The sequence below is a fragment of the Cnephaeus nilssonii genome (assembly GCF_951640355.1).
Source record: "Cnephaeus nilssonii genome assembly, chromosome: 18".
Lineage (NCBI taxonomy): Eukaryota > Metazoa > Chordata > Mammalia > Chiroptera > Vespertilionidae > Cnephaeus > Cnephaeus nilssonii.
In genome coordinates, this window is record NC_137089.1 from 49,304,761 (window position 1) to 49,330,342 (window position 25,582).

At 39.3% G+C, this 25,582-nt stretch overlaps 1 pseudogene across 1 annotated transcript in view; it reads left to right on the plus strand.

Moving 5' to 3' along the window:
• Nucleotides 1–1,163: 1,163 nt before the first annotated feature.
• The window catches only part of LOC307114123 (protein SET-like), a 33,570-nt pseudogene continuing 9,151 nt past the window's right edge, over nucleotides 1,164–25,582 (plus strand). The window contains exon 1 of the transcript in view: nucleotides 1,164–1,217. The product of the transcript in view is annotated as a protein SET-like (transcript). The remainder of the gene's footprint in view (nucleotides 1,218–25,582) is intronic.

Consider the following 25,582-nt stretch of genomic DNA (forward strand, 5'->3'; position numbering starts at 1 on the left):
GGAAAACACCAAAGACAGTAAATGCAGAGGAAGAAATATAATAGAAGTTTCTTATTATTTAAATATATTTAAAGACAATTAACTATTTAAACAAATAATAATGTAATGTCAGTATTATAACATCTGTGAAAGTAAAATACATGACAACAATAGCACAAAGATTGCCCGGGAAAAATGAAATTTTGTTACAGTGAAGTTTCTACAAGATGTGAAGTGGTATAATATCCACTTGAAGATAGACCATGACAAGTTAAAATCCTATATAATAAAGAGCTAATATGCAAATAGTCATCATGCCCTCATGCCATCAAGCCATCACGGCTCAGACACTCAACACTGGGGATAGAGGAATGGGGACCAGCCAGGTTGCAGCCCAGGAGAGGGACAAGCTGCCCGGCCTGCGGTCCTGGGTGCCTGCGGCTGCAGCCTGGGTGAAGCCGCCTGCCCACGGTCCCCTGTGGCTGAGGCCTGCCTGAGTGAAGCCGGCCTGGGTCCTGGGTGCCTGTAGCTGGCCAGAGGGAGGGAAGCCCGGGTCCTGGGTGCAGGGTGAGGCAGAGGCAGTTAGGGGCAATCAGGCCAGCAGTGGAGCAGTTAGGGGCGATCAGGCCATTAGGGGAACAGTTAGGGGTGATCAGGAAGGCAGGCAGTGGGGTTAGGGGTGATCAGGCAGGCAGGCAGAGGCAGTTAGGGATGATCAGGCAGGCAGGCCGGTGAGTGGTTAGGAGCCAGTGGTTCCAGATTGCGAGAGGGATGTCTGACTGCCAGTTTAGGTCCGATCCCTGTGGGGTCCCCAAAATGGTCCCCGATTAGAGATGGTGCCGGCTGGGTTGAGGGAAACCCCCCTCAGTGCACGAATTTTGTGCACGAGGCCACAAGTTTAACAATAATACCTTAACCATATATTCTAAGCAATGAGCTATTTCAACAAACTTTTAGTTACTTATTTTTTAAAGTTTATCTTTACTGTTGAAAGTGTTACAGATGTCCCTTTGGATTGCTTGTGTGTTTTTTCCATGGAACCCCTCCAACCTGTACCCACTCCTCCCAGGACTTCACCACTCCATTATCAGTTTCCATGGGCTATGCATATCTCTCTATATAAAACCCTAATATGCAAACAGACCGAAAGGTGAAACAACTGAACAACTGAACAAGCAGTCGCTATGACGTGCACATGGAACATTGCAGGCATCGGCTTCGGCGGTATGGTGGAGCAGGTGAGTGGGGGCACCAGACAAAGGCGGGGCTCTGGTCACTGTCATTGGAGTGAGCCTCTGGTGGCTACTGAAAATTATTTGCTCCTGTGTGCCATGGTCCTGCTCAGCACACGCACCCACTGCTGGTGCCTGGCACCAGCCCTGGTCGCTCAGGTGCTGTCTGCAGGTGCAAGCGGTGGCTGCCAGCCAAAATTGCCCCTCAGGGCTTCTCTACCTCCCCCTCCTCCTGAGGGGCAATTGAGGTCAGCAGCCATCACTTGCACCCACTGTCAGCGAAGGTCCTGCTCACACCTGCTGCTGGTGCCAGGTGCCAGTCCCAATAGTTCAGCACTGTGGGTGGGTGTGAGCTGTGGCTGGTGGCCTCTATCACCGCTAAAGAATTCTCCACCTCCCCCTGTTCCTGAGGGGCGATCGGGGCAGCAGCTGCCACTTGCACCCGCTGATGGCGCCAGCTCCAATTGCTCCGTGCCGTCAGCGGGTGCGAGTGGGGCTGGCACCATCAACTCCTGGGACCGGCGGTGGCAGGAGTGGGGCTGCCAGCAGACAGACCATGGGCCATGGCAGGAGGGGCCAGGTGGGGGGTGCGAAGGATGGGTTGAGACCTACCCTGTGCCCATCACAGCCTCGCGGCCCACAGTTCCTTTCAAGGTGCATGAATTTATGCATTGGGCCCTAGTATGCATATAAGTTCCCCAGTTCATCACTTCCCACCCACTACCCCACCCCTTGCCTTCCCTCTGAAATTCTTCAGTCTGTTCCATGCTTCTATCTCTGAATATATTTTATTCATCAGTTTATTTTGTTCATTAGATTCCACATATAAGTGATATTATGTAATACTTATCTTTCTCTGACTAACTTATTTAGCTCAGTATAATAATCTCTCAATCACTACAGGCTGTTGCAAATGATAAGAGTTCTTTCTTTTTATAGCCATATAGTATTCCATTGTTTAAATATACTACAACAATTTTATCAATTCATTTGCTGATGGCATTTGGGCTGTTTGCAGATCTTAGCTATTAGAAATTGCACTGCTATGAACATAGGGGTGCATATATTCTTTCTGATTGGCATTTTCAGGTTTCTTAGGATATATTTCTAGAAGTGGGATAAGTGGGTCACATGGCAAATACAGTTTTAATTTTTTGAGGAAACTCCATACTGTTTTCCATAGTGGCTGCACCAGTGCATTCCCACCAGCAGTATACTAAGGTTCCCTTTTCTACATCCTAGCTAACACTTATCATCTGTTGGCTTGTTGATGGTAGCCATTCTGACAATACCTCATTGTCATTTTAATTTGTATCTCTCAGATTATTAGCAACTTTGAGCACTTTTTCAGATTTACCTTGGCCATCTGTATTTCTACTTTGGAGAATTGTCTATCTAGGTCAGGGGTCCTCAAACTTTTTAAAGAGGGGGCCAGTTCACTGTCCCTCAGACCGTTGGAGGGCCGGACTATAGTTTAAAAAAACTATGAACAAATTCCTATGCACACTGCACATATCTTATTTTGAAGTAAAAAAACAAAATGGCAAAAACACCCACATGTGGCCTGCAGGCCGTAGTTTGAGGACGCCTGATCTAGGTCCTTTGTCCATTTTTAAATTGGATTGTTTGTAATCTTTTGTTAAGTTGTATGTGTTCCTTATATATTCTGGAAATTCGCTACTTACCAGATGTATCCTTGGCAAATATGTTTTCCCATGCAGTGGGCACTTTTTTCATTTTTTTGATCATTTCTTTTGCTGTGCAGAAACTTTTCATTTTGATATAGTCCCATTTGTCTATTTTCTCCTTAGTTTCCTTTGTCCCAGAAGATGTATCTATAAACATATTGCTATAAGAGATGTCTGAGATTTTGCTGCTTATGGTTTCTTTAAAGATTTTTATGGTTTCACAGCTTACATTTAAGTCTTTTATCCATTTTGAGTTTATTCTTGTGTATGGTGTAAGTTGGTGGTCTAGTTTTATCTTTTTGCATGTATCAGTTCATTTTCCCAACAACATTTATTGAAGACATTGTCTTTACTCCATTGTATGCTCTTGCCTCCTTTGTCAAATATTAATTGAGTATAATGTCAAACCTACAGTTACCATCATACTTAATGGGCAAAATTAAAACCATATTCGCTAAGAACAGGAACAAGACAGGAATGTCTGCTTTCACCACTCTTATTCAACACTAGAGGCCTAGTGCATGAAATTTGTGCACTGGTAGGATCCCTAGCAGCTGCCAGCTGCTGGCCGGGTACTTCCTCCCTTCCCCAGGCCACCTGCCCCCTGCCCCTGCTGCTGGTCACTGACTGTGGGGTGAGTGGTTGAGAGCTAGCAGTCCCGAATTGTGAGAGGGATGTCCGACTGCCAGCAGTCGGACATCCCCCGAGGGGTCCCAGATTGGAGAGGTGCAGGCTGGGCTGAGGGACACTCCCCCAGTGCCCAAATTTCATGCACCAGGCCTCTACTGTTAAATATAAAATTACAATTTTAATTTAAAAATTAATAAGGTAAACAACAACAAAATGGTAAAGTTTAGAACATTTCATTCCATTCCTAAGTAGTTAGAACATATTCTCTTATATATGTTCCATTGTCTACTTAGAAAAGTTTTTATAATCATATGCTTTCTCTTTAAAGCTTTGCCATTTTATATTTAAGAAAATAACAAGCAAAAGAAACAGGAGTTGTATTTATATAAATTGTTTCTAAATTTATGCAAGAAGCAACAAGATGTTAAAAGCCCAGCAAGTGGTAAAAATCTTTTTAATTTTTCATAGTATAATATTCTTATTGGCTCTGGACCTTATAATTTGCATTTTCATTCATTCTTCTTTCCTTCAAGGAGAAAAGGCTTTAGAAGGGAGAGAAGGATGAGTTAGAAGGTAATCACCCGGCCTTGTGATAAGTGCCTTCCTTGAGAGAAGCAATTTGAAGTGCTATCTAGTTACATATCACACCATCTGATGCTCAAGGTAACACTAAGTAGGGAGGGTACATATTTCCCATAGTATCCCCATTTTACTGTTGAAAGAAACTACAATTCAATGAGTTTAAATTAATTTTTTATTAAATTATATAACACAACATTGTTTCAATTGGGATTTAAACCAGATCTTCAGACTCTGTCACTGTGGCCAATTTAGTGGATATATCTGTACTGATTAGTAATTTTTAATAATTGTGGGCTTCCAATTTCTATCCAAGTGGCCAAAATATCTGGAAGCAAATTATATTTTCTGCAGCAGGTTCTAGTAATTTAGGAGAAAATATAGGCTTAAGAAAGGAAGAAGTTGAAATAAAAATAATATTGGTCAATGGGTTCAAAAGCAGGAACAAATAATATTTTAATATCTAATTAATATTATAAAGATATGGGTTCAATACCATTATCAAACAAAGTGTGTAACACATAGCCATGTGTTTACAGTTGTTAAATAATATAGGAAACACAGTGGAGAAAGATATTTAATTCATGTAAGACAAGAATACAACAGTAAGTCTTAGAGCCAAACTAAATTAAAACAAGTTTCCGTATAAAAATATATCAGAATGCTACTGAATACACTAGCTGGTTTGGCTCAGTGGATAGAGCCTCAGCCTGTGGACTGAAGGGTCCCAGGTTTGATTCCAGTCAAGGGCACATGCCCAGGTTGCGGGCTTGATCCCCAGTATGGGTGTGTAGGAGACAGCCGATCAATGATTCTCTTTCATCAGTGATGTTTCTATCTCTCTCTCTCCCTCACCCTTCCTCTCTGAAATCAATAAAAAATAAAAAAAAAAGAATGCTACTGAATAAGAAAAATCCAGAAAGCTTTCACACAAATACCTAGCTAAAGTTAAAAACAAAAGTGACATTACATTCTATTGGCATAAAATAGAACATAAATATATAGAGAAAGTATTATTTAAATTGGTAGAATTCTTAGAAATATGACAGAGCTATCTCAGCCCCATATTGCTTACATAACTCTCCTTTTCCCTCCTTAATGGGGCCATAATACCTTTAGGCAGGGACCTAAAGTTTAGGAATAATTAATAGGTCAATTGACCAGAGGAGAAAATCCTGACAGACCTAAAACATATATGTGCAATGAATTTTCAGCCAATATTCCAAAGCAGTTCTGTTACAGAATTGAAGAGGTCTCTGTGACTGTACATATCTTAGCCCTGATAAGACAGGAATGGGAGTTTTTATCAAAGACAGTAAGGGTTTATTTTTAGGAAAGAACCCACACCTGGAGACTAGGTGAACTAACATCTCTAAGACCTGGCTCCTGGATGGCTTCTGGGGGATAGGTTATATAGAGGGAAATAATTAGTCATGGTGACTAAGGGAGTTAGAATAGTGGTCTCTATTGATTTGCCAGTGCTAGGGTAGGGGTCATTAGTCATTACATCTGGTCCTGATGTCAACCATGGTGTCGCTTGATCTGGTTTCACTGCTTTTCTGGGTCTGGAACTGAAACACAACTGAGGCCCAGATGTTACTTTTAGTTTGATTGAAACTCTATCTCTGTGGTCAATAGACTCCAGAATTTGTTCCTAAGGTTATTGATGATGGTCAGAATCTCATTGTTCCAAGTGCTTCATGATAAAGGGAGTGGATGTGCAAAGGGAGAGGGAGGCAAGTTGCCATTACTTCACAGTGGGATTAGGATCTGAAGGAGGGATTGATGGATAAATGAAAATACTATACAAGAAATATGAATTTAGAAGGCATTGGGGGCCAGGTGGAGACCTCTTTCTTGAAGAGGCACACCAACTTCTGGCCTGGTCCGCTATTTATTTACTTGAATACACATCTACCCTTTAGCAATGCATACAGGCATATCAAAGGTAAAGTTTGATAAACAGTAAAAAGATTATCAGGTTAGAGCATTGCCTTGAGCCACTACTAAATGAACAGATGAGGTGCTTATCGTTAGCCTTGCTACCGCCCAAGGTCCATCGGCCTTCCACGTTCCTTGGTTCAATGATAGAACTGGCAAGCAGTGGCTTACAGCAGCAGGTGAGTCAGGATTCTGGATGAGGCCAGTGTGAATCAAAAGAAAAGAAAGGAGAAGTGGTTATGTTAAAGAAGTGAAGTTTGTACATCATTACAGTTCAATGGAGAAAGAAGCTTTCTGAATAAATGGAGCTGGATATCAAAAAAACATGAACATCAACACCTATCTAAAACCCTTCTCAAATATTAATTTGATATGGGTCATAAACCTAAATGTAAAATAAGTTGCATTCCAAAGAAAATATGGGAAATGAAGGACAGTAGCTTTGTGAACTTGGTATAGGAAAATAATTTTCACACAGAACCCTGGAAGCACTTACCACAAAATAAACAATGATACATTAGATTTCACTTCAAACACTTCTGTTCTTCAAATGGTACCATTTATAAAATGAATATATAAGCCAAAGGAAATATTTATAATACACAGACCCATAAATAACATATATCCAGAGTTTATAAGATATAAACACAATAAATCACCCCCAAAACAAAATACATGGGCAAAATGCACTAAACAAGGGAAGATACATGAATGACAAATGATTACATAAAAAAGTGCTGGATCTTCCAAAATGGCGTTGGTTTAAGTGGAGGCTACACTGACACTGTCCCAGGACCAAACTGGAAATACAACTAAAATACAGAAGAACCACCCTGAAAAATCAACTGAGGACTAGCTGGAGAGAGCCCTGATAAGCAAGGATGGAAAGTGGAGATCTCATAGAAGCTGGTAGGAAGTGCGGAGGTGTAAAAGGACTGGCAGGGATACTACAGACAGCAGGTGAAATCCCAGAGGGATATCTCAGATATGGGGAGTTTCCACTGAGCAATATGGGGTATAAACCCCTAGCTGGGCTCCCTAGGGGTTTATACATCTGGCTGTGAAATGCTGTCTGCCAGCAAGAGATAGCTGAAAATGCAGGCACCCTCCTAAAGGACCATTACAAATAATGTGGTGTGCAATAACTCACCTTAGCCTCAGATAGAGGGAGGGCAGAGCAGACTGGAGCTGTGTGAGGAGATTCCAGGGTTGGGGGCTCTGGGGCTGGAGCTCAGAAGGCAGCCACCCCGGTTTCCTGTGCTGAGTCATTGTCTCCCATAGCACAGGACATCTTTCCCCTGTAAGCATTTGCTATCCATGTGGTTTTTGCCTGAAGAGAAGGCAATTGAAATACCCTGTTGGAAGATGTCACTCCCCTCCCTGTGGTTGATAGCCTGAGACTAGTCAAAGCTAGTAATAATAAGACTGAAGGCAGGGTAGGATATCTAGAAACCAAAAGTCTTTGCCTGATCTAATTCAGGGCACAAGGCTAGGAAAAAGCATACCTTGGTGCATATCTTGGTCCTTTTCAAAGGCATCCAGCCCTAGCAGACAGAGCCACAAGCTGTGGATTGCTGATAGATTCAAATGGTACTGAGAGGATACATCTCATAGGACAAAGGAAACTAAGGAGAAAATACAAAAAATGGGACTACGTCAAAATAAAAAGCTTCCGCACAGCAAATGAAACCATCAACAATATGAAAATGCAGCCCACTCTATGGGGGAACATACATCTGATAAAGGGTTAGTATCCAAAATATATAAGGAACTCATACAACTTAACCAAAGGAAGACAGCCCATTTAAAAAAAATGGGCTGATGACCTAAATAGATACTTCTCCAAAGTGGACATACAAGATGGTCAAGAAACATATGAAAAAAATGCTCAAAGTTACTCATCATCTGAGAGATGCAAATAAAAACGACAGTGAGGTATCCCCTCGCACCTGTCAGTATGGCTACCATCAACAAACCAACAAATGACAAGTGCTGGCCAGGATGTCAGAAAAGGGAACCCTAGTACACTGCTGGTGGGAATGCAGACTGGTGCAGCCACTTTGAAAACAGTATGGAGTTTCCTCAAAAAATGAAATATGGACCTGCCATTTGGCCCAGTGATCCCACTTGTAGGAATATATCCTAAGAAACTAGAAAAACCCATCAGAAAGGACGTATAAACCCTTTGTTTGTAGCAGCACAATTTCTAATAGCTTAGATCTGGAAATAGCCCAAATGCCCATCAGTAGATGAGTGGATAAAAATGTCATGGTACAATTACACCAAGGAATACTATACCACAATAAAAACAAGGATCCCTGACCTTTTGAGACAGCATGGAGTAATCTGGAGAATATTATTTGAAGTGAAAGAGGCCAGGCATAGAAAGAAAAGTATCATATGATCTCACTCATATGTGGAAACTAATGTACAAAATAAACTGATGTACAAAACATATCCAGAGACATAGAAGCATGGAATAAACTGATGAATCTCAGAGGGAAGGTAGGGGTGGGTGGGTGGGTGGAAAGAAATCAACCAAAGAATGTGTATACATATATGCATAACCCATGGAAACAGGCAATAGGATGGTGAAGGCCTGGGGTGGAGGATGGGGGCGTGCTAGAAGGGGTCAATTCGGAAAAAATTGGACACATATAATACTTTCAACAATAAAGATTTATTTTTTAAAGTGCTCAATATTGTTATGCATTAAGAAAATACAAATTAAACCACAATTATATACCTCCACTTACTCACTGGCTTGGAAAAATCATAGAAAGCTTAACATCTCTAGGTGTTGGTGAGGATGTATTGTAGCAGAACTCATACATCACTGGTGAGATGAAATAGGTACAACTAGAAATTTGACAGGTTTTACATAAAACTATACCCCTACCCTGTAACCCAGAAATTTCACTCATGAGTGTAGTTCTAAGATGTTGGCTCGCTGATGTGGCTCGCTGGTTGAATGTTGAACAGAAGGCCGTGGTTGGATTCCCATTCGGGGCACATGCTTGTGTGTTCTGTGTCCATCCAGTGTGGGTATGCAAGAGGCAGCCAATCAATTATTCTCTCTCATCATTGATGTTTCTATCTCTCTGTCCCTCTCCCTTCCTCTCTGAATTCAATCTATAATAATAAAAGTGTAATATGCTAATTAGACTGGACATCCTTCCGGACGACCTTCCGGACGAAGCCAGGGCTGCGAGGGAAGCCCTGGTCCCAGGTGCCAGAGGGAAGCCAGTGCCAGCAGCCTGGGGAAGGAAGGCCTGCTCTTGCATAAATTTTGTGCATCGGGCCTCTAGTAAAAATATATTTTGAAAAATAAAATAATAAGAGAATGTGAACACCTGTCCACAGAAAAAATTCTAAAAAAATATATTAGCAGCTTTATTCATAACATCTTCAAACTAGAAATAACCCCAACTTTTATGCATTAGGAAATGCTCATATTTCAGTATATTAATACAATGGAACATCACTCTAAAGAAAAACTGAGTCCTGCTGATGTACATGAGATTAAGGACAAACAACAGTCCCAACAACACAAAACTGAGTGATCCCACAGCTGAAATCTAGTCCTGGCAAATCAAAGTTAGGAAAGAAATTATACAATTGGAGGAGGGTTTGGACAGGAGCCCAAAGACATGAGAGATTGTGAGTGGGGAGATTGGGGGATGTCAGGATGGTTGATATCTAGAAATGAAGCCAAAGGTAAGGGGGAAAGCTTCGTTAAAAGAATAGAAGTTAACATTGGTCTGGAGTTGCATTTAATGTGGTCCAAATCCTAAACTGTCCCTTTGTGTTAGGACAGTGGTCGGCAAACTCATTAGTCAAGAGAGCCAAATATCAACAGTAGAATGATTGAAATTTCTTTTGAGAACCAAATTTTTTAAACTTAAACTTCTTCTAACGCCACTTTCTCCCTTCAATGAGAAAGAAAAGTAACCAGACTCATGTACTGGCTCTGTTACTTTAACAGTTAATGCTCCAACTGATGACCAAGACCAAGAAAGAGCCAAACATCAGTAGAAGAGCTACTATCTCTACTTACATATGACAGGGATGCACTAGGACTCTAGAGGTGATGTCTCATTTAACTACCACAACTGTATGCATTGCTCTAAATTTCCCCAGGCTGAAGCTGAGGCACTGAAACTCAAGATTTTTCAGCTAATAAGAGAAGAAAAACCAAACCACGTTGCATGAATCTATGCGATGCTCTTACCCAGGGATTCCCCTTTGCCTGCTCCCTTTCTTCCCAGAACACCTGCTCCTCTCCACCAGCCACATAGCCCTCTACTCACCCACAGGGAAGGGGACATTTAAAAGGCTGAATTTTTAAGCAGCTGGTTTCCACAATCAGTAATACAAGTATCAGCAGGTTGTATAGCCTTCCACTGGCATTCTTTTCTTTCATACAGAGTAGATTTCCTGGAGAATGTAATGCCCCAATGTCTGGAACACTGAGGGAAGCAGAGTCTCCTTGATTTCTGAAAAATACCTTCTATTTTCCAGTTCTTTCTTGACACCTGTGGTTCTGCACACTTCTCTAGGAGCCCTGGAGAGAATCGTTACTGTCATCGCAGAGCAGTGTGGGAAGCAGTTGTCCCCTATCATACTTCTCGGCTGTGTCTAAACTAAACCCAGGTACATTTCCTCCAAATAAGACATCCTGTCACAGGTGAAGAGGAAGTGGCTGCCATGTGCTGTTCTATTGGATGGATGGGGCAGGAATAAGGGCAGCCCGCTAGAGAGTCAGCAAACAGAACCAGAATCAGTGCAGGATGTTAGCTTCTCAAAATGTTGACGCTCATGATCATAGACTTTGGCCAAAGAACAAGTTGTAAGAAGAAAATGAGATTGGAGTGAATGTTCAGAGTACTTTTTGGCTCTTTGAACTACTATCAATTAACCATATCTGTCTGGAAAAAAAAGTATTTTGGTAAGATGTTCCCTGTAGCTCCATTATCTTTTTATTTTTCTTCAGTATCATAGATTCTCATCAGACTTAGCTCAATGTCTGATGTCCATACTTTTTACTGTTTTGCTCATGAATTAAAATTGGAGGCAGAATGATTGAAGTTGGATGAAGACTATGTTCTGCATACTAAAGTCTTCAGGGTCTCCTCATGCTAATTAAAATCTGCTCCTGTAGCTCCTGTTACTATTCAGTAAAGATAAAGCACAGAAGTCAGAAAGAATAATAAATACAGAAGCACTTCTACATGAAGTAGAAATCATCTCCTAAAATCCTCTCTCCTATAAAATAAAAAAGACAGCAGAAAGCCCTCGCTGGTGTTGCTCAGTGGTAAGAGCGTCAGACTGCCCATCTAAAGATAGTGGTTCAATTCCCAGTCAGGGGCATGTACCTGGGTTGCAGGTTCATCTCCACCTCAGTTGGGGCTGTGAGCGGGTAGCAATCAAGCAAAGTGTCTCTCCCACATAGATGTTTCTTTCACTCCCTCCCTCTCTCCCATCCACTCTCTCTAAAAAATTATATATATATATATATCCTATCTAATAAAAGAGTACTATACAGATTGATCATCACTGCAACACACAATATAGCTGCCCCCATGTGGTCAAAGATCCTGCCCCCATGTGGACACAAGCTGGCCACTACAAGATGGCCAGCAGGATAGGGCAGTTGGGAGGCACCCGGCCTGCAAGGGAGGGCAGTTGAGAGGGACCAGGCTTGCAAGGGAGGGCAGTTGGAGGTGATCAACCCTTCAGGAGAGGGCAGTTAGGGGTGACCAGACTGGCAGAGGTGGGAAGTTGGGGGCAAACAGGCTGGCAGGGGAGCAGTTAAGCATCAACCAGGCTGGCAGCGGAGTGGTTAGGGGGTGATCAGGCTGGCAGGCAGAAGCGGTTAGGGGCAATCAGGAAGGCAGGCAGGCAAGCAGTTGGGAGCCAGCAGTCCTGGATTGTGAGAGGGATGTCCGACTGCCCTTTTAGGCCCAATCCCACCAGGATCGGGCCTAAACGGGCAGTTGGACATCCCTCCAGGAGTCCCAGATTGGAGAGGGTACAGGCTGGGCTGAGGGACAACCCCCTGCCGTGCACGAATTTTGTGCACCGGGCTTCTAGTGTATATATATATATATATATATATATATATATATATATATATATATATATATATATCCTTTTGTGAAGATTAACAACAAAAAAACAAACAAAAACCAGCCAACCAACAAAACAAACACAAAAGACAACAGAAAGCTTTTAAAAATCAACATTTTCAGAACTCTGTATATTAACTAAGGGCTTGCAGAAAGTGGAAGAGAGTTCATTCAAAATTCGTTCAGTAGAACAGTGAGCTTGAGATGTTTAATGCCTTACCCTTATTCAGCTCCAAAGTCCTGGGGAACATCAGCAGCCAGCAACCTCGGGAGGGGCCAGGTAGGTTTGGAACAACACAAAATGTCCCCTTCCTGAAAATTTGTCACAATTTGATCTGTCTGATGACTCCCATGAAAATCCCTACTCACAGGGCTGGTCCTGATTATTGCCTGACCAAATCTTTTCACCGAGGGCTTTGTAGTGACAGTGCTGACTGTGACCTCAATGCTGGATGGAGCAAACACAAGGATGGCCAATACCTGAAAAGGAAAATATGCCATATGGGGCTTGACAGGCTCTAGCATGTTCTTGAAGATCTAGCCAGCTGTGCTCATGGGGCAGGGCTGTGTGCATGACCAGGAAGATCCTGGAAGGCCCTACTGTCTTACTTCTGGCTGATACCCCGGCTCTGTGCTCAGTGGAAATGAAGGCTGAGCCATTGGAGTTGTATCCACCAAGGCCTCTTGGCAAAAGGTGAAGGCATTGTATAGGGGCATTTAAGGAAATATCTACCCAGTTATCAATCCAATTAAATATCTACCCAATTAAAATTGGATGCAGAATGATTGAAGTTGGTGAAGACTGTGTTCTGCATACTAACTTCTTCAGCATCTCCTGATGCTAATTAAAATCACTGAGCTAACTGAGCAGAGACTTTAGAGGCTACACATCATAAAATGTACAGAATTAGTTCAACGGAGTCACTGAAGCAATAATAAGCAACACCAACAAAAACAGCAAATTCCAGGGGTTGGGTATTATTTCCACACAAGGCCTTCAAATTATATATATATATATATATATATATATATATATATATATATATATAATCTTATTGTTGTTGTTGTTGTTGTTGTTATTATTATTTTGCTTTTTCCAGGTGGCTCAGTTGGTTGGAACATCTTCCTGGGATGTCAAGGTTTCTGGTTTGATTTCCAGCCAGAGGGTAAGGGCACATACAAGAAGCAACCAATAAATGCATAAAGAAGTGAAACAAAAAACCAATGCTTCTCTCTCTCCCTTCTTCTCTCTCTCTACAATCAATCAATATATAAAACATTTAAAATATCCCATTTTAGCCCAAAACTTTAAGAGATTCAGAAACAATATAATGTGGCCATATATAGAAAAAGAAAGAAAGAAAAATAGTCAATGGAAACAACCTCTGAAGTTGAGTAATACTCTGAAGCAAGCTAAATTTAGAGAAGTCTTCTCTAGAAGAGTCTGTCTAAAATGCATGTTTTGGGGTGAACACTTGCTTTTTGGTATGTGTAGAATGCTCAATTAATATTTTAAGTATATTGAGAGTAAGAATGCTTATGAGGTTGTTGAACAGTGTTGGTTAGAATAAGTGGTTTTTCTAAAGTAAGACAAAGTTCTCTTTAATGACTTCCTTAAGCAACAAATACTAAGTATTGGCTTTTCTAAAAATGTAGCTATTGGGATTGGGATATGAGGAATGTAAAGTATAAGATCTAATGATTTGTAGTGAAAAATAGAACAAATTCCAGCTGCTATCAATAACTCTATCTAGTTTTAATTATATTTTCTGTAGCTGCATGTTCCTTAATCTTGGTGAAGTAATCAATGCATTGTTTTTCAAAAAATATTTGATTCTGGTTAATAACTGTCAATGTTTAATAAGATGCTTTATCTCCTTAAATTATTATAAACTACCACAATTAAAGTACCTTTAAAATATACCTATTGACACTGGGTAATGCTATAAAGTAATGTTAAAAAAAAGAGTTATCCTACCACAGAATGTGCTCTAAGAATTCCTCAAAGTTTTTATTGTATATTTCTTTTGAAATTTTCTAGGAACATGATCAATACAAAGCAAAAAAGTTATATTTTTGTTGATGCTAAAGTAATCAAGGCCAAACACATAGAGTTTTAAAAGTCTTGATGTCACTAATCTTTAAAAATTTTACTTTTGCATTTGTTTAGTGACATGTTCAACAATTATGTTCTCTTAGAATATAAGTCAATGATTATGCAGTTTCATTAACAGAACATGAGATGAACACCACAGCATGATATAATGTGATTCTGGATTGACTAGACTAGGGAAAGGTATGTTTTTAAATGACATGTTAAAAGGTCAATTAACAAGTCATGCTAAGTTGTTATTGCTTTTTAAATTTAGATTTGTTTTGTATAAACCATGGAATACCTACACCAAAATCATCTTGGTAGAACTCAGGACTTGGCATTTTTGACAACTTGCTGGGGGGAATTTAATTAAAGATCTGAATCCAGAGATGTCTGCATGTGGGCTACAAAGGGGGGCGGCGTTTGAAAAAGGTGGAGAGAGCAGGTGAGCAGATGTCATCTCTTCTAGTGGGTTCCACATGGAGCTAAAATTGCTGTGACATGATGAAGATTTCAAAGGGGCAACCGCAATGGCCAAGAGGATTGATCTCTGCACAGCTCAGCTGCAAGGACACATCCATGATTCCAACAAGTGACCTCAGTCCTGAGACATGGAACACATATAGTAGCCATTAAGAACAACCATGCAACCTAGATGGGAGGAAAAGGACCAAAAAGTGGCTTGTGGATAATCATGAGTATAAATTGGATAATTTGGGCACCCATTGATAGAAAACAGTCCAATAATTTTGCTAGAAGCACTACAGTCAATTTTGAAGATAACATATAAGACAGTGATTAAGATAATATATAGATGAGATAATTAAGTCATAGATATTTCTGTATGTATGTTTTTAAACCCCCTCCCTTAAATCATATGGCCCAGAGAAATGTGTTCTCTTTTTCTTCACTCTGAGAAATAAAAAAAATTAATGCAGACTACCTCAGGAAATTTCCATACAGCTTATTTTTGGATGTTATAAACAAATGCATGAGAATAAGTTACCCATTTTACTCTTTTTGGCAAGATAATCATGGAACAGCAATTCTGCAATAAGTGATAACTACATTAATAAGTCTAGTGGGGCCCATAAAGCATCTAACGAACAGTGGCTCCTGTTTAAGAAGCTACAGTTAAGGTATAGTGACAGCCATCTGGAAAATTAATATACAACAGAATTTGATAATTATCTAATGGCACTAGAAATGAAAAATGCTATACAAAATGCAATGGGGATGCTCAGAAGAGGTTTTATTAGGGAGAGAACACAATGAATACACTGACTTATGAAAATAACCTAGTGGTGACCAGCCAGCTAAAGTAGAGATGGCAAGAGAAACTCAAGAACATTGGGAAGTACATGCAGTTCTCTGAAGAAAGGCATTTTCAAGGAGTAAAATTTGACAAGGCTTGTGAATGAGTCAAGAAGGGCCAAGAGGTTGAGGAGTGAAGGTATGTGGAGGGTATAAGTCAAGTGAGGATATAAGACTACTGTATTGTTCCATATCATATTCTGTTTTTTCACATTGCATTCTTTGATTTTCCATTGACTTACAAATAAAGTGCTCCATTTCATATCACAGAGTGAGTGTATTTATTCTCTACATTCTAAAACTCCCCATAGAGCAGATATTTTGTAAAAGTGTCTAATGCATTCTCTTCTATTTGTACCAGAAAGTTGCTCACAGACGACTTCCCTGGCCTGTAGGTGATCCAGAGTCTTCATTGTGCTGACAGCTCTCAAAACTAATTCAGTGTATACCTACGGAGTTCCTGAAATGCCACATTCGGTGCTGGCACTGGGAATGCAGTGGTAAACAAAACTGATTACCATTCCTGTTCTCATGGAGACTCCTTGTGAGGGAAAATCCATAGCCAAATTCATTTTCTATTCGTATTAAATTCAAATATACCCCCTGCCTACTTTAATTTCTCAAGTGGCCTATTGATTTCTGTTCAGGTTCTAATTCTCTGTATACACAAGCATATTCAAGGTTATTGCAAAAGAACTGACAAGTTCAAAGGAGCCACAATGTGAAAGGTAGGTAGTTAAATCTCATTCAAATATGTCCAAAAGTAAACCAGGATCCACCTAAAATATGGTGTGAACTTCTCTCTTCATTTTACTTGGATAAAAATGCAGAGAAAAAAGACTATTCACTACCATGCTTATTTATAGGTCTAAGATAAGATGAGGTGGGAACAAGGTAATCTATCACTGAGTTTTTAATTGCTTGTGTTCACTGCATTCTTTATGGTTCTCCTTTTTCATGTGCATTGATTTCTCTCATGTTGCAGCTCAAAAAGCTGTAAATGATGAATGATAGTATTCGCAATTAAGCCATTAAGGCAACATAGCCGTGCAATAATATGAAGATATATTATAAAGCCAGTCCCAAGTAAAGAAGTTGTGGAAGTTTATTTTTCAATTTTCTTCTGCAACAATTATACAAAAGACCCGGTATTGACCTGATTCTGTGCTTATATTCACTATCGTGGCCATGTCCTTCCCAAATGTGATTAAGTTTCCTTTCACTCCTGGTATCTGCTCCTAAAATATTTTTAATTATTTTAAAATACCTTCTTAATGCAAACCAGATCTGTGCTTACTTTTTAAAAATTAAAGACAGCATTTCCTAATAATTTATAAGTACTTTAAAATACTTTGAGACCCTCTCCATATAATTAGTTGGGGAATAAAAAGGGAAAAGTTTTTGTTCACTGCATTCCTAATGTATTTTTGTCATGAATTTTCCATGCTGGTATTATCTGGTTTTACACTCATCAAACAAATCATTGATTAAGTAATCCACAGATATTTATGAGCCTCTATTAAGAGCTACGAAATGTTGTGATTTCTGAGGATTGACATGAGAGTTCAATAAGGTCTTGATTTCATGTGTGAGGAACGTAAAATGAAGAGAGAATACAATATGACAGGAAATGCCGAAAGCAGCGAGAGCAGGTGGAGAGGCATTCAACCCACACACATTCCCCTTTATTCCATTCCGCCATATTCTAAGCACCAACCCATACCCACTCCTCGTCCTGCAAAGATTTATCAGTCATTGGCAAAGAGCTTGTCCTTGCATGAAGTGTATTCTTTCCACTTGTAGTCAGTAATCAATATCATCCAAAATATATACCTTCATGCATATGTATATGTATAATATAAATGTGAGAGGCAACAAGTGTTTATTTGAGATCCAAAAGAACAGCTATTGCGGAAGCACTGATTCAGGAGAACCCCAACTAGGAGGAGAGGACAAGGCATATTGATGAGAAAGGGAAAGGGACTTGCTACATGACTAAGAAGGAGGGGATATTTATGTGTTTAGTTAAGCTAACATAGTGATTCTGATTCTAAACAATGGCTTCTATCTCTCACATCACATAGGGTTTAAAATAAAAACTATAGGGATGGTAACGGGGATATTATTGTCAGGAACCAAGGCAATGCTTGCAGTCTCTGAAACGCAGTGATTCTTGGAATTCTCATATTGTTATCATTGCTTTAGCTACCAGGAGGTTTAGAGTACAACTGTTACTTCCCTTTTTCATGAGCTTTTGTTTCCCCCAAATGGTCCATTTTTTATGTATTGTCTTTCATTATTTTATGTATTAAACAAAATACAAATGGGTATTTCATATGTAGTTTTCTCTGTTGAGGACTTATGAACAAATTGGGATATTGGGATATTAGCAACAAAATGAAAATGATATACTGTTTCATTATTTTTTATAATCTCTAGTTTTTCCTACTTTTGTTATGATGTGATCTGATAATCCATGCTTGTGGTATTTTCCAACAGGATTTCATTCATTTTTAAGCTGTTGCTAATTTATTTCCGATAAATATAATCGGGGGCCTCCTGCCACTCGATGTTATTCTGCTGATGTGCAGGTAAACTTTCACGACAGAGGCACAGCTCAGTTCATCAGCGAACAAAGAGACTATGGTTTAAGGGTCTGAGGAAACTGGGTGATGTCACTGTGGAATAAAACAGAGAAAGAAACCAGAGCAGCGAAGGGCCCTTATTGACGGATTTTGCTTTCACCTCCTTGAATTCTCACACTGTTGATGACTCATGTTCTTGGCAGTGTGAGAGCCTGTTGGCTTCCTTTCATTGATTTTTTATCTGCTCAGCATTTTTGGTGGCTGTGCAATGCTTCACACTAACCAAAGCAGCCTGTATTGGGTGGATCCAGTAATGCTTTGGTAAGAGTAAGGATTAAAGTGACAGCTCAGAAAAGCATAGACAAGGTGTGCATCACAAAAATATTTCAATGAAAAACTATGATTTCCTTTTGTTTGTGTATGTGTCAGTCAACTTTTAGCTTATAAAAAATAGTACCTTCAGAGAGCTTGGATAGTTAAGAAAACAGTAGAAAACATGAAGACATAGGAACAGCCCTGTATCTTGGGAACATTTTCCCCACTCAGTTCAATATTGAAAGCATTAAGGGAATTTGGAAGTTTACCTTATTGATTATTGTTTAATACTAATGTATTGGTCAGATGTGAGTTCACAAACTCAAATGTTTAAATTATTTCATTATATCTTAAATTTTGGTGTGTTCAATTTCAATATAAGCAAGTTTTACTATACCTTCTCTTTTCAAATTATTAGCAATAGTCATAAAACCAGGCTAAGTGTTGTTTGTGCTCAGTTAGAAGGATTTATACAGTGTTTCTTATAATTAAACTAGAGGCCCAGTGCATGAATCCGTGCACCAGTGGGGTCCCTCGGCCTGGCCTGCAGGGTCCCAGATTGTGAGAGGGTGCAGGCCAAGCCGAGGGACCCCACCAGTGCACGATCGGGGCCGGGGAGGGATGCAGGAGGTTGGACAGCTGGAGAGGGACCGCAGGAGGGCTCCAGGGCACGGCTGGCCAGTCTAGCTCAGTCCTGATCAGCTGGACCCCAGCAGCAAGTTAACCTACTGGTTGGAGCGTCTGCCCCCTGGTGGTCAGCGAGTGGTTGAGCAGCCTTAGCATATCATTAGCATATTACACTTTGATTGATTGACCAGACAACCAGACACTTAGCATATTAGGCTTTTATTATATAGGATGAACTTTACTATTTAGGTTCCTGTAATATGAATAAAGAATTGCAAACCAGTTTGTGCTGCATATTTGAAATGTCTGGTGAAGCTATAAGAATAAAATATTGAGTTTCAGTGACATTGTTGGCATTTTGCGGGGCATGTATATTTGATAATGCATATTGAGTGATATATTTTTAAAATTGGAAATGTTGATAAAACAGGTATTGTTGTTCCTCTGTACTTATATTAAGCTGAAAGCATATCACTGCCTCATTGTTATTAGAAACAGACAGTGGTTCTCTTAACAGTGGCTTATAAAGATATGGCCCTTTTAATTACAACTTAATACCTCATAATCTGGAAAACTACAAAGTTACTTTTAACCAGAAAATGAAGAATAAATACACACAGCAGGTCTTTAGAAGGTTCGCTTAATTCCTGATATTGGATCAAAATTAAAATTCCTTGGAAAAAAACACTACTGCATAAACCTTTATTTATGTGATATGAAAAAAAATGTTATTAATGGCTTAGAGGTGTTTACTTGTGGAGTGCAACTAAAGTTCATTGAATACAAGGATTTTGTCTTATACTTTTTTCTTCCAAAGAGATATATATTGCTTAATAGTTAATAATTTTGACGACATGCACATAATATACATACCTGATAAATCGTAAAAATAAAAGAAAATGTATATAGTAAGAAAAACATAAAGCATTCCATCTATAATCAATTGCAAACTTTTATTTCCCATTTTATCCTGTAGCTACCAAGTCACCTTTCAGACACCATTGGAAAGTTAGAAGGTCCTCCATATTTTTCAGATTCTTCAAGGTAAGTTTCTTGAAAGTTTTTGAAACCTAAGATTCTGACTTCTGAAATCACAGAAATCCATTTAAAATATAAATTCCTGATGTCAAGGACAATGACGTGAACTATACACGAGGCTGTGAAAGTTCAGGGAAAACAAAAACAAATGCTTCAGTAAGTAAATGCTTTGGTTGACAAAAAAAGAAACTTTGATAGAATAAAAAAGTAGTTATAATCAATAATTGGTCATTAAAATAGTATGTTAGGTAGCTTTTAAATATTTGTGTTTGTTTTTTATTTATTTAAGTTGAGAGATATGTTTAATTACTACTTAAATAAATATAATATGAAAGTTATAAATAACATTTTTATGATACTTTGTTTTTTACCTTACAGATACAATTGTTTGACATCTAATTCTGGAAATGATTAATATGTTGGCCAATGTTGTGTTGATTTTTATCTACAAGGTGTATTGATTTTTATCTAATGTTTATTTTATCAAATAAACATTTTGTGTTTGAATCCTTCTGCATATTGCAGAAGTCCTATCTCCTTGGATTTTTTTTGTTTGTTTGTTTGTTTTGTTACCGATTTTAGAGAGTGAAGAGGAGAGAGAAAGACAGAGAGAAACATCCATGTGAGAGAAACAGACCCATCAGCTGCATCCTGCACACGCTCTGACCGGGATCAAACTTGCAGCCTGGGTATGTGCTCTGACCCGGAATGGAACCCGAGACCTTTTGGTGCATGGGACAACATTCCAACCAACTGAGCCACCCAGCCATGGTTCTCTTTGAATTTCTAAAATTTCTAAGCATATCCTTTTATCTTTTTTTTTCATTTTCTTTTTATTTTCTGTAGCTTCCATATAGCCATAACAAGTATTAAGGAAAAACTATTAATCAAGATAACTATAACATATTTACATTTATTTGATTTAGGGATAATTTTTAAAAAATAAGTGATTATCTCATAACAAGGAAGCTTTTACAGAAGAAATTCTATAGGTATAATTTTCTGCATATTTTAAAAAATCACTTATATTTTGCTTATTTTCTGAGATAAATTTATGGTCAGTTACTGCTTGTTGGTTAATGATATTTCAAATACTTTTAAAGATACTTGGGAAAACTAATGTATACTAGTTATTTAACACAGAAACTCCTCATTTGAAATTGTTCATATTACTTCCATAACAGTTACTTCATATAGGCTTATAGATAGTGACAAAAATAACATTATTCATTATTTTTATTTCTGGGTTAAAGTTCAAAATAAAGTATGTTCTCTCTCTCTCTCTGTGTTTATTTATTTTTTTTTAATGAATAAAGTGAATAACAATCTTGATTCTGAAAGCTATTTAGAGAAAATTTCAAGTTGCTTCTGATATCTAATTCAAGTCTGGCTCCCCAAATTTAGCTCACATTTGGGTTTCCAAAATTTAATTGAATATTTTGCCCTCTATTGTTGGTTTATGTCTATATCTTTCAGTAGTTTCTATGATACCATTTTTAGCTGAGATTAAATAGGAGAAACTTGGAACTTCAATGTGTAACTTAAAAGTTTGAACTAATTTTTGTTAATCTTCACTGGAGGATATTTTTTCCCCCATTGGTTTTTAGAGAGAGTGGAAAGGAGCTGGAGAGACAAAGAAAAACATCCATGTGAGAGACACATGGATTGGTTGCCTCCCTCAGGCACCCCAGCCTGGGGCCGGGGATCAAGCCTGCAACCCAGGTATGTTCCCTTGACCCTGTAGCCTACGACCCTCCAATCTGAAGGCTGACACTCTAACCACTGAGCAAAAACGGCTAGGGTGGAAGTTTGAACTTTTTCACAGCAGTTTTTAATCCAAAGAGCTTTGAATAAATTCCAATTCATTTTGGGATTCTTTTCAAACTTCCTTTCTGTGAAAAAGTGTGTCCTTACTTCTTTAACCCAAACTCAAAAAGCCATCTTGACTCTTAATGAGGATAAAAGTGAAAGCTAAAAATTTAGAGATAATATTTTTTAGTATAAGATTAACCAACAATAAATAACTAGGACACTGTTAGGGGGCTAAGATGGGACTTCGTTATTCTTCTTACATAAGACAGTGTTTCCTCCCTTGTCATGAATCAGAAAGACCAGGCATTCCAATTACTTTTAAAAAGGGGTTCAGGCTGTTTCACTGAAGTTGATAACTTATTACTCAAGGAGCAGACATTCTCACTGATGGGGCCTTCTTGGTCTATTTAACGAATTCCTCGTAATCCCCAGGTAACTGGACAAGATCATTAGAGTTTCAGATGATCCAACTCTCAGTAGCAGTAAGTCTGTAGAAATTACTCAATATGCAACCCCCTAATTGTCAATCATTTAGATCAGGCGTCCTCAAACTAAGGCCCGCGAGCCACATGCGGGTGTTTTTGCAGTTTTGTTTTTTTACTTCAAAATAAGATATGTGCAGTGTGCATAGGAATTTGTTCATAGTTTTTTTTTTTTAAACTATAGTCCGGCCCTCCAACGGTCTGAGGGGCAGTGAACTGGCCCCCTGTTTAAAAAGTTTGAGGAACCCTGATTTAGATGAAGAGCCACATGGCTATGAAATACAACAGAAACAATTACCCTTTGAAAACGGGGCTCTGCTAGAATTCCTCACACTATCCCGATTCTTCCTCAGGTGCCCTTTGGCGGCAGGTGTGGATACTGGGAGAATGCCTGATTACAGAGACAGTCATGGATCAGGGGTGTTGTACACTATATTTTTTATTCTTTAACACTGAGTGTTAGACTAACATCAGGTTTAAAAGCTGGACCCTAGTATAATTGTCACATTTGCTATCTAAATCCTCGCTATCTGAGGATGGAAATGTTAGGGCCTAGAATATTTTGTACAGTAAATCTACTTGAAATGATGGGATCACTGAATGTGAGTATCTCTCCTTGTGTGGCAAGGAGAAGCAGGGGTCTGTGTAAGCTTCGGAGGAGAAGTGGCTCTCCATCCCTGCTGTGGGAAAGAAATTGATTTTCTCAGCAGATATGGAGGATTATATTCAACTGCAGATATGCAGCCCACTAACATATTTAACCAGATTAGAAGTTGTTTGGCTCTAAACCTACATAAACTGTGACTACATAATTATAATAATGACAGATGTATCTATAAAATGTTTGCAAATCTAGGAGTGGGCACATGGTTTAAACAAATAGGTGACAGGTGTGTAATACTTTTTTAAAAATTTATTAAAATGCATTTTTCTGTTTCGCATCATTTTTAAAATTAAAGAACTCTCATGGTGTTCATTGCATTAATTATAAAAATCTTGTGAACACAAATGAGCCATTTTTCAAGTAGTAACTACTAATGAAATTTTAGATGCATTTGAAATGTGAACCCATAGGTTTTATAAGCCTCTCAGGTCAGAAACAGGGTGTTAGTGATAGTGACTCTTTAGCATTATCAGAATACCTTGATTTTTCTAAATTCCAATAATAGTTAGATACTCAAAAATATCTGGTAATTTCAGCAGAAAGAAAGAAATTGTTCCATTCACACATCTAGACAGTGTAAAAAGGGGAATTCAAACCTAGATGCGCCTGGCCTGGCGTCTGAGCAGTTAGCATAATCTGGGTGCATAGTAGGCCTTCAATAACTGACACATCTTTGTGATTTTTCTCCCAGGTGTGCGTTTTGTCCACTCAGAAACAGAATAGAGATCCGTTAAAAAGTACTTGATCCTGGTTTAGCCTCCTAAGTGGAAGTGCACAATGTAATATAGTTGTTACATGAATTCATTGTTAATGGCCCTGGTATTGTTTAGTTATTCATTAATTAACCATTATTGAATAAATGGTTAGTTTCGTACCTGTAATATCCCAGGCTCAACAAATGCTTATTGACTGCTAAAATTTGAAGTAAGACACACATATGCGCACGTGTGCGTGCACACACACACACACACACACACACAGGGCATGTGTGTGCTTATAACTATCCTTCCTACTCTTCCAAATGTAGTTTATGTCCCATTATTAATATTGCTTTTCTTCAGCAAACATCCTTCAAAGGCATCATTTTCCTGGACTGAATATTATCCTCTGTTTCTCCCTAAAACTCCCCACCTTGGTATCCTACCCTCTTCAAATAACAGCTTTCTAACATATCAACCAAAAGACAACCATTTGCTAAAAGACTTAGGGCAGGTAAAAAATCACCCTCTACTTCCCCTTTGAACTCATAACCCATTTCTCCCCGTGGAAAACCTCACGTCAAACCCTGTCATGCAGGAAACTAATGTGGGAAGATGAAACGTTATGGGGGAGGTTAGTCCCTAAGTTTCCATCCTGGGTGAACCGTAAACATTTTGTTGTTTACACTGGTGGGAAGAACGCTTAGGAAGAGGTGACATGAGTCTCGGTGACAAGGATGAGGGACTGCAGTGCAGCAATAGAAATAATTCAGAGTCCTGCTAACTCCTAAAAATATCTAAAACACAAAAACAAAAACTGCCTCTCACTCCTTTCTTTAGAAGCCCTCCTGCTTTCAGTCAGCAGAGTTGAGTCCGACTCAGCGCTGCCTCTCTCCCTGTTGCCATAGCCTTGAGGAAGGTCTGCCTGGCCTGCCTGGCGTGGTCCAGTGCATCTCAGCTCTGAGCAGCCCTGTGCAGGCCCTTCCACTGGGAAGAGGCACCTGCAGCTGGGCTTTTGTTTCCGGGAGTCTGTGTTTGTGAGCTTTGGAGTTGTGCATCTTCATGGGTGATGTGGTTAGAGGAGCTTCCTAGGGACAGAAACCACAGCTCCGGGGAAACAGTTTTGTGAGGTAACATGAGACATTCACCGAAACAGAACTGGGCATCGGCTATCTGAGTTCTCTGGACATTTCTGTGGCCAGTATTCTTTGAGGACTGGGCCTGTTATAGTCCAGTTGCAAAGTATAGAACCAATGATATATCTTGACATAACAATAACACCCCTCTATAATTATATCCTAGTTTTGTTTTGTTTTATTTGTTTGCTCTTTGGTATGCACAACTTGGTCGAGCTTAGATACAGCATGAGGCATGAACTCTTTTGACTACTGGTTTGTCTCCATTTCAGTCACTTTCCTGGGCAATGCTAGCACTTACCAACACAGGCCTATGGAACGCAGTACCTTCCATCATTATGATGGCATAATGGGGCTGTACAGATAAAGGTGAGCTTTCCTGTGTTAGGTCCTGTATTTGTAATTTGTTGTTGAATAACAAATTACCACAAACATAACAGCTTAAAAAACACGTGTTTATCTCGTAGCTACTGCAGTTAGGAAACCAAAAGTGGCTTAGCTGGTTCTGCATCCTCAGCATCTTTACGCAGATGAAATGAGGGTTGACCAGGGATGGGTCTCACCTGAAGGCTTGACTGAAGAAGGATAGTGTGAACAGGATTGTTGTTCCTATAGGGCCATTGGAATGAGGTCCTTGTA